The following is a 9559-nucleotide window of genomic DNA, read 5'->3' on the forward strand; positions in this document are numbered from 1 at the left end:
ACCCCCTTTTAGACAACTCTAGTTATCAGGGCAGACCTGGTGTCAAGAGTTGGTATAACTGGGTTTTTGCAGAAGCCCATAACCAAGCTGGGGGCCCACTGCCAATCAGAGATGCTGGTCTCATCCTCTCCCATTAAGAATGGGAGATTGCCCCCAAAATTTTACAACAGGATGCTGCTTTCACACACAGCTCTGCTGCCTTCTCCTGTGACCCAAAGTAACTAATGACAAATACAGTTGAAATACACAATCTCCCCATTGCAATAAACTTCACTTGAGCTGGTCCTGGATCCCCTCATTCAGGGCCACGAGTGATAAGCCAAGAGCCCTTTTGGCTTGTGCAAAAGTGCCTCTGGCTACATCCAGGCATATATAACTTTAACAGGAATTCGGCTTGGATCTTTTGCAGCTGGTAGAGATACTCCCAAATACCCCAATTTGCTGCTCATAAGATAACAGTTTTCATAAAGAGGAATGGATAAGGAGAATATAGCAAACAGTTGATAAGCCAATGATTTTCAAGAGAATAATGAGAACATAGCTTGCACTTCAAGAACAAACTTAATTGTTTATTGAAACAAATTTAAATATTTTGAGGATTTATAATAAGGAATATTGGCTGTTGCATAAGAGGTAAAATTTCTGTAGCTTTGTGTTTCAGTTTTGTCTTTTTGTTTCTTTATTAAAAATTCAGTAAGAAAGAACAGGTAAGTGGATGAGTCAGTCAATGAGCTCCATGTGTTGCAAAATTCAAACCGCATTAATGAAACTGATACACTGCAATCCTAAGTGGAGTTCAAGCCTTCTAAGACTATTATCTTCAATGGACTTTGAAAGATGTAACTTGGTTTTCTTGCAGTGCTATCATACAAATGTCCAATGAGCTAGAATAACGTACAAATATAAAGCCCCAGTTCAAGCACACACACAAGATTGTAATGCCGAATAATGTTTTGCATGCATAAAAGAGTCAACCCAGAACACCACAGCCAGCACTTTCATAGAATGCCACATCACCTGAAGCACAATCATTTTCAAGGAGGAATGTCACATTTAGTTGTGTCCTATTAGACCTGTACATGAGAGTTTGTTTGATTTCTTTCATTTTTGTTATTCATTCCAAAATGAATTGATTTGCTGTTTGGTTTTGTTTCATTATTGTTTCTTTTGTTACTGTTTTTGTAAATCTGTTTTATTATTATTTCCCATTGGAATTAATGGATGAAGCCCCCGTGCCCCTTCACGGGATTGTACCTTCATGGACAAACTCAGATGGAATGTCTCCTCTTGGACATCCATACTGCCAAATTTCAGACAGATAGAATAAAGTTTCCCCTTTTTGAGGCAATGTAAAACACTCATGTTTGACATTAAAATCTATGGGAGAATTCACAGGAAAGATTCCAAGCACACAGTAACACAGAGAGAAGCAAGCAGTGAGGGAATTTAGCACTGCAGCCACTTAGCTTGAAGAACAGCAGCATGATGAAGAGGCAGAATGACAAGCCAACAACATTTAGTGGCACCAGGAGTTCAAGACATCTGGGTAGACAGGCAGTAGCAGGAGGACTTTGAGATACATTTGTTTGGATGAGGGATAGAGCCTAGAAAGCAGCAGGCAAGTAGAGGAATACAAACTACAAGGGGAGTCTGGCAGATCAGAACAGGCACTGGGAGGTGAGAGGAAGGCAAGGTCCCACCTCATATACTTTAGGCTTGGAATACCTCACATGTATGTAAAACCTAGTGGGTACAGCTTGCAGTCAGTCAAGAAAGCCCAGAGCTTATTTCTCCCCTAAAGAACACTGAATATACCCTTACTAGAAAAATGCTGGTTGCCTTGTAAAAGAAAAGTCAAGTCAGAGAGAGGGAAGATTGCAATGATGAAAAATAGGAAAACCAAAATAAAACCATGGCTTTTCCCCCATTATAGGCTATTTAGATGGTGCTGGTGGGGATTTTGTTTTCATATTAAGTGTGATGTTTACAAAACACACCGTTTTGATAATTATTGTAATTAAATAATGAAGGAAACACACACACATGTCTAAGTCCTGTTAGGCTATTTAAGAGCTCATCTAAATGCAACAATTGCCAAGGGGATCAGCAACCCTGTGGTGAATTCTCCACATACCTTAATATTCAGAAGAGCTTGCTGCTTGATTCAATGTCTCTCATGATGCAGTGAGTTTACCCAACATTATAAACATCAACAGCAGTTGCAGGTGAGACAGGGAATTTTTCTATCTGAGTGACAAACTCACACAGTAATTTCTTCTGAATGATAGTTCCAGAATGGAAATATTCCATAGGAATGTAAAGTACTGACTGGCTATCCTCCCCCTCAAGAGAGGAAATCTGTGTGGTATTGCAAGATGAGGGATCTGAGTATATGTCAGGGACCCAAGGGGTTAGAGGGCAGGAAGGAATGTGATTGTGCACTCTCACGGAGTGCAATAAGCCTTAATGGGAAGTAATGGCTGCTTTTTTATTTTTTGGTCCTGGGATTTAGGCTGCTTCTGCACTGGGATAATCCCCCATTTTCCTTTCATGGCTGCTGCAAGTTCAAAGGCATTCACAGCTGCAATTGAGCGTCTGCATGAGTTTCCCCCTCTCCTGCTTTTCTCATGCCTACCATTTTCCCTGTACACATCTCTGGTAGGATTTTTGCCTCTTAAAATCTGTGCTAGGATGTTATAGTGTTAGGACACTAAACTGCCAAAAAAAAAAAGCTAGCTGGGTGTGTGGAGAAATGGAGGTGTGACAGAATATACTTTAAAGAAGGTTTCCTAAGTGCAGCAACCAGAGAGCTGGAAGGGAAGGAGTTAAGAATTGTCTGTAATTAGAGCATGATTGACAGGCTGTGTCAGGGTCATGGCATCCCCTGCCATAATTCAGAGGCTTGACAACCCCCTGACCTGAAAGTATAAGAGCCTGGGCTAAGGTCTGAACTCTAATGGACATTGTGTTTTAATGTTAGAGATAGTTGTGGCTGTCTCTTCTGTCTCTGTCCTGTGAAAGAGTACAGAGGAGGGGGCCCTTCCTGAGCTTATGTGCCTGTCTCCTGTGAAGAAGAACTGTTGTCATGGATACATAAACTTGGAACTCCTGAACTTTCTAAAACATCCTCTTTGCTCTCATCCTTAGTTGCTTTGCTTTTGCTTACATTTATACCATAGCTATTGGGGGATGGGAAGTGAGAACCTAGACTAGGCTGGCAGCCTAGCGGTGAGAACTGGGCTGTACTAAGAATTTAATTTAGACTTGAGGCTTGGCGCAGAACTTCGTTCCTGGCAATGAACCTGTACTGGATTGCTGAAGTAGTAGATTATCAGAGATTATTATGAGATTTAACTCATGCAGTTCTGGACTCATGTAGTGAAGTCATTGAAATCTACTTGGCAGAACCTTATGAGCTGATCCCTCCTCACGCTGACTGACCAGTCAGAATCAACCTTCAGGATAAGAATTGGTTGCTGATAGAATTTTGAGTCGCATGTGTGTGAGAGTCTGACAGGGAAGGTCAAACTTCCCTCTGGAGTGAGGAAAAAGGAAATCTTTTGTCCTAACTGTAATATCATCATCTTGAGGAGGAATTCTAGTTAGGAATTCTAAGTATAAAAGCCAACACAAGCTGAAACCCATATACATAACCACAATAGAACTGAGGGTGTGTTTTTGGCAAGAGTGAGTGAGCAAGTAGAGACTCCCATTTAAGGCAAATATAGAAGGGTTAATTCTTCTTAGGAGAAGATTAATTCCTGCCTAGTGTCTAAAGGGGGTTTGACCCGAAGGAGGACCCTGGGTCTCTTGTGAAGGGGAAACAGTTGTGAATAATGTCAGAAAACTTGAGTTATAAAAGGGAAGAAATGTTGCTGTAACCAAAGTGTTAAACAAACACGTCTCACTGTTATGAACTAAGCTTAAAGGAAACTCTTTTGCTTATGACTTGAAGAGTATTCTGTTCTACCAACACATTTTACCTTTCATCCCCCAACTTCCTTTATTCTGTCTCTGCCTGTTCAATAAAGTTCTTGTTTCTTTTGAATGTTTAACAGCCTCCACTGCCATTTCCAACACAGAGAAAGAGGGCGCCTGCTTTCCCTCCATCAAGTTTCTGGGCTGGGCTAAAAAGTAAAAAATATAACTGCTTATCAGAGTGGGACACAAAAAAACTTTAAAACCACAAATAGCAACACGCTACTTGGGGCTGCTCAGCTAAAGCAGGCAAACTTGGATTTTGGTGGGAAAATCTGCTGCGGGGGGCAGGGGACAGGATTAAACTGGGGTCCATCATAGGAGGGTATGAAGAGAAATGGTGCTGGATATGGTTCCAAATGTGGGTGGGAAGGTGTTGAAATCTGCAACATCCCAGCCACACAGCAGGCAAAATGCTCCAAGTACAATCTTTTAGGAAAGAGGATACCAAAGCAGGTTTGAGAAAAGTCATACACAGGGAAAACCAAGAAGAAGGAAGTCCCCCCAAACCTATGCAGCACCTTAAGAAGACCAGAGGAACAACTTCAAGGCAGTTTGAGTCAACCATGTCTAAATATTTACAAGGAAGCTGAAAGGCCAATCTGAGCATAACTGTCCAATGCTCTGTAAGCAGGTGAGGCGCTGGTTGTGGTGAAGACTAGGAAAATCACTCAATAGGGATAGTGAGGTGATTGTGTTCTCTCTCTCTCTCTCTCTCTCTCTCTCTCTCTCTGTTAGTGTGAGTACATAAAATAGGAAAGAGAGAGCTGTATGTAAATTTCATTTGCAGTTTTCTGTATATGTGTATGTGTTGTTTTTATTTCCAGAAGACTTGACTTATGACCAGGTGAGAGGTATATCCTTTGGGGTCCTAATTAGAGGTGGGCACGGACCAGAAAATGGACCAAAATTTTACATGGAATGGGCCAGTTCAGCATTTGCAAGCCAGGGGAAGTGCCTTTTTTCATGGACATGATGAAATTTAGCCAGTCCGTTGGTCTGTTGGTCCATGAAACCAGACATTCTGGCACTGAGCAATCAATTCCCTAGGCAATCTAGGAGCCACCTGCAGGATTTCTGCTGCCCTTGAAACACACAAATCTTAGCCCTGAAAACCTTGATAGGCAGCTCTGGCGGCCAACCAGAGAGCTCCCATTATTCTCTATGTGAGCGTTTAGTATATAAGACATAGTGCAGAGCCGCAGTTGCACTTTCCAGCCTGCAGTTACTGAGCGAGGAACTGCTTGCTGTGGGAGTTTTTTCTTTCTTTCATTGCACGTAATGAGAGGGAGGCTTGGGGCTTGTGCTGCAGCAAGGCTCTGGGTGGGAGCAAGCTTATTGGGTTTCCTCGGCTGAGGGCTCATTCTTGTTTCTCCTTTTTTCCCTTTCAATTCTTATTTTCTTGTGCGGTGGTGGGATAGCCTAGGGCTGTGCCCCAACCCAATCTCAGAGCTGCAGTCAGGCTCTGGGTGCAAGCTTATTGGGCTCCTTGAGGGCTCACTCTTCTGTCTCCTTTTTCCCCTTTCAATTCGTATTGGATTGTGGGGTGGTGGGCAATGGAGACCTGTCGATGCCTGGCTGTCCATATCTGCCTCCTCCCGATTTTTCATCCTCCTTTCTGCGTGTGTCCCCTCAAGATGTCTGCCCCCCAAGAGTATTCCTGTCTTTTAGTCTCCCCATGCCCAGGTCTGCCTCCTCATGATGATTGTTCTCCCTCTCAGAGTCGGAGCTTCCAGCCTCCCCTTGGGGAGCCCGATGGGGAGATTTCTATTCCCCCAAGAAGACTCTCCTTCCCCTGAGGTTCGCCTCTGCCCTGTCCTGTACAGAGATATTCCTGTCTTCCCAAAGAACATCCACTCCCTCCCCCCAAAATTTAATCTCCTCTCATAGATTGTCCCTGTCCTCATGTCCTTTAAAAGAATATTCCTGCTCTCTCCCCCCAAACATCTCCTTGACTGTCCCCACAAAGAGTACTTCTCTCCCTCCCCATTCCAGCCCCAGAGCAGGTTTTCTGCTCCCAGGAAGTGTCCTTCCACTCTGGGGGCCATCATTCCATTCTCAGATGAAGATTCTCCAACTCTATCCCATGTTTTCATTACAACTTTTTGGTGCTGCAAGCCAATGCAAGTTGTGGCTCCTATTCTATCTATTGGAAGTTTCCTGGGGATGGCTGCTCTGGGGGTCTATAACTCAGACGTCTGAACTGCAATCTTGGCCAAACTTGGAGGGTGGCTGGAGGAGAGCCACCCTCGCTGCAAGTTTGGCATCTGTGAGTGTGAAGGGGGTGGTCCCATGCCCCCCAGAAGTGACAGACCACAGACCGACAAACCAGTCAGCGAACTGGGGTGGGTCCATGAATGGTCTATGGTCTGTGGTCTGTGAAAATCAATGGATCATGGACTGACAGTCTGTGTTTTTTTCCTGGTCCGTGCCCACCTCTAGTTCTAATGGATCATCCTAGTGAACTAATTCCAATCAAAGCTATGGGCAGGGGAAGAAGGGAGAGGATGTGACGAACCAGGCCTGCTTAGTTATGCTAAAAGTTACTCCTTCCTGCCTGGAGTCTCGCAAAGCCTTCTGATAAAAACCTCCTGTGTAACTATTATCCAAAATTAATGATTTCATTTCCAGAGACATCACTAAGCTTGTTATCTGTCCCAGATGCAAGGCTCCCTTGAAACTGTTAAGAGGGGAGTTGAGGCACCCAAGATTGGCATGGCCAAGCAACTTTCGATCTCATTAGCTTATCTGGACCAGCTTGGTTCTTAAGCGAGAATGGGCAGTGGTGGAGGGGCCTGATTCAGCTGCAGGGCCTCATGTGCTTATGTCACTGCTATGTCCTGATTGGTTAATTAATCTTGCCCCTGTTGCTGGGCTTTTGGGAATAAGGTTTGGTTCAGCCATGTCTTTGTCTTGAGTTTTGGGTCTGAATATGAATTCAGTTCTTGGCCACTTGGATTTAAATTCATGCTTTTGTGGAAGCTCTGGTGCTGAACTGTGTGCGCTATACTGACCAAAGATTCTGTCGGGTACATTTAAATGCGAACAGTTCAGTTAGACCTGAAGTGTGGTTCCCACCCCAATGCTAGGACTTAGTAGGGAACCTGAACTTTGGGGATGATAGACTCTGGATAGACTTCCCCGACCTGTGAACCCAGTTTTGGAGGGCTTGACAAGGGGTTCCTGTATAGTTTTGCTGGTTGGAACTGAACTGACCATACCTTCCTAGCTTATCTTCCATAAACATCCACCATTTCTCAGTGGAGACGTGCATGGAGAAACTAACAGATACCTGAATAGCCCACAAATGTTGATTCATAACAACTCAAGTAATATTCATGCAAATATTAACTATCTCATAATCTGTTGAATATGTGGTATTGCTGTACCCTGTCACATTCAGACATTAATGGTAGGGTTCAGAGTGATTGTCCATAAGAGAAATACTAATATTTTTATAGTCAGATCACTGATTTATCAAGGTCAGTGTTGCCTACTTTGACTGGCAGCAGCTCTCCAGGGTCTTAATCAGAGATCTTTCACATCAGCTTCTACCTAATTCCTTTAAATGGAGATGCTGGGGATTAAATATTAATGGTGGTTTGATGCTGTATCACTGAGCCACAGTCCCTCCCCAAACTTCATACATTTTACAGCACTGGAACTGTTTGCTCCTACTCATGGCAAGTTGGAAATGTTATGATGCCACTTATTACCACCAATCTAGTGTCCCAGAAGCCTGAGGGAGATGAAAAGGAAAAAGCAATTGAAGGAGTTTCACAGCAAAATTTATTTGATGTGTTTTAGCTGATTAAACCTACAGGTGTGAAACATCCCTGAGGAACTACTAATCATATCCTTTAAAGTTGAAATTCCTGTCGGGTTTTTTTTTTTTTTTGCTTAAAAAGGATTTTGAATTCAGCTTTAGGCAAAACTTGATGGCAACTTAGGTCTAGTTCACAAAACAGATTGGCAGGCACCTTTTACATTTTTAAAGTTATGTGAGCCTTACATATATCCCCAGACAAGTTAAACCCAGTCTCTTTATGTATCCATGCTTTTTTTTTTGTTGCTCAAATATGCACGGTAAACTCTGATTTATTCAAAATATTTTACTTACAGCATGCTGGAGGGAAGAAACATGACCATTTTGTGCTATAGAAAGAGTACACATGGTAAAAATCTTATTCAACTCTATCAGTCATCTTTAGATGATTCATTTGAGCAGGATCCTCCAAATTCACCTGGAAGTTTACTTTAAACAAAAGACAGTGATTCTGCTCACACCCCATTCACTTCCATGTCCTTCAGGGACTTTGCTTTTCCAACCAGCACTGTTTTTTTCTTGTCTGGGTCCATCTTCAGTTTGGTTGCTTTCAGCCATTTGACCACAGCTGTCAGGTAGTGACTCAGGACCTCTACTGCATCATCTAGGGATTTGGATAGTGAAATACAGAGCTGGGTCTCATCTGCATATTCATGACATCCAATTCCATAGCTACAAATGGTTTCTCCTAAAAGTGTTACATAGATTTTGAGTATGATGGGGATAAGATTGTGCCCTGTTGAACCCCACAAGATAATTCTACACTGAAAAATAGCTGGTCACCAACAGCAACCCTTTGAACCCATTCCATGAGGAATAATGTAAACCATTTCAAGACCTCCTGATACCTTCTTCTTCCTCTAAATGCTTCAACAGGATGGCATGGTCTACTGTATTAAAGGCTGCAGATAGATCCAAGAGGAGCAAAAAGACTAGTAGCCAAATATCATCAGCTAAAGCCACCAGAGCTGTCTCCATTCTATATATCCCTGCTTAAAACCAGACTGAAAAGGGTCCAGAGCACAAAAGTTGTCCAAGAAGACCTAGAGTTGGTAATCAACTCTAGGACTTCTCGGACAACTTTTGTGCTCTGGGAATTAGGGAATTAGCATTCAAGGAGACACGGCAAGACGGGGTAAATAGGCATCTCTCCACCAACGTATACCAGGATCGTTCCCTTAGACAACTCTATGAATGAACCAGGTGGGTGCTCAAAAGGAATGGTTTTTATTAAAGGAGCAGCAAGGGTGAATGCACAGGAAATCACACACAGAGCTAACTAGAAAATCAGGGAAGAAGAGTGAGAGAGGTTCAGAGTACAGTAATATTTAGCAGTAGGGATGTGCGTTTCGGCATTCAGAATGCCGAAAGAATGCCGAAACAAAAGTGTTTCGGCTTTTTTTGGGGAATGCCGAAACGTTTCGGGGAATGCCGAAACGTTTCGGGTAGCCGAAAGAAAAAAGCCGAAACGTTTCGGGATTCTTTCGACTTTCTTTCGGCTTTTCAATGGGAAAATGCCTCCGTCTTCCCGGACGTCTGGGGGAGGCATTTTCCCACCGAATAAGCCCAAAATTGGTGGGGACCTTCCTCTAATCCTTCTCTAACAACCACCCAAGTTTCAGACAGATTGGACTTTGGGGGGCCATGTTATGGCCCCCCAAAGCAGGTCCCCCATCCTCCCATAAGAAAGCGAAGGAGCAGCATATAGTTAGCATGCTGCTACTAATCTTCTTCATTATTTCCTATGGGGAAAAA

Source organism: Eublepharis macularius, chromosome 1 (genome assembly GCF_028583425.1).
Source record: "Eublepharis macularius isolate TG4126 chromosome 1, MPM_Emac_v1.0, whole genome shotgun sequence".
In the NCBI taxonomy this organism is placed as follows: domain Eukaryota; kingdom Metazoa; phylum Chordata; class Lepidosauria; order Squamata; family Eublepharidae; genus Eublepharis; species Eublepharis macularius.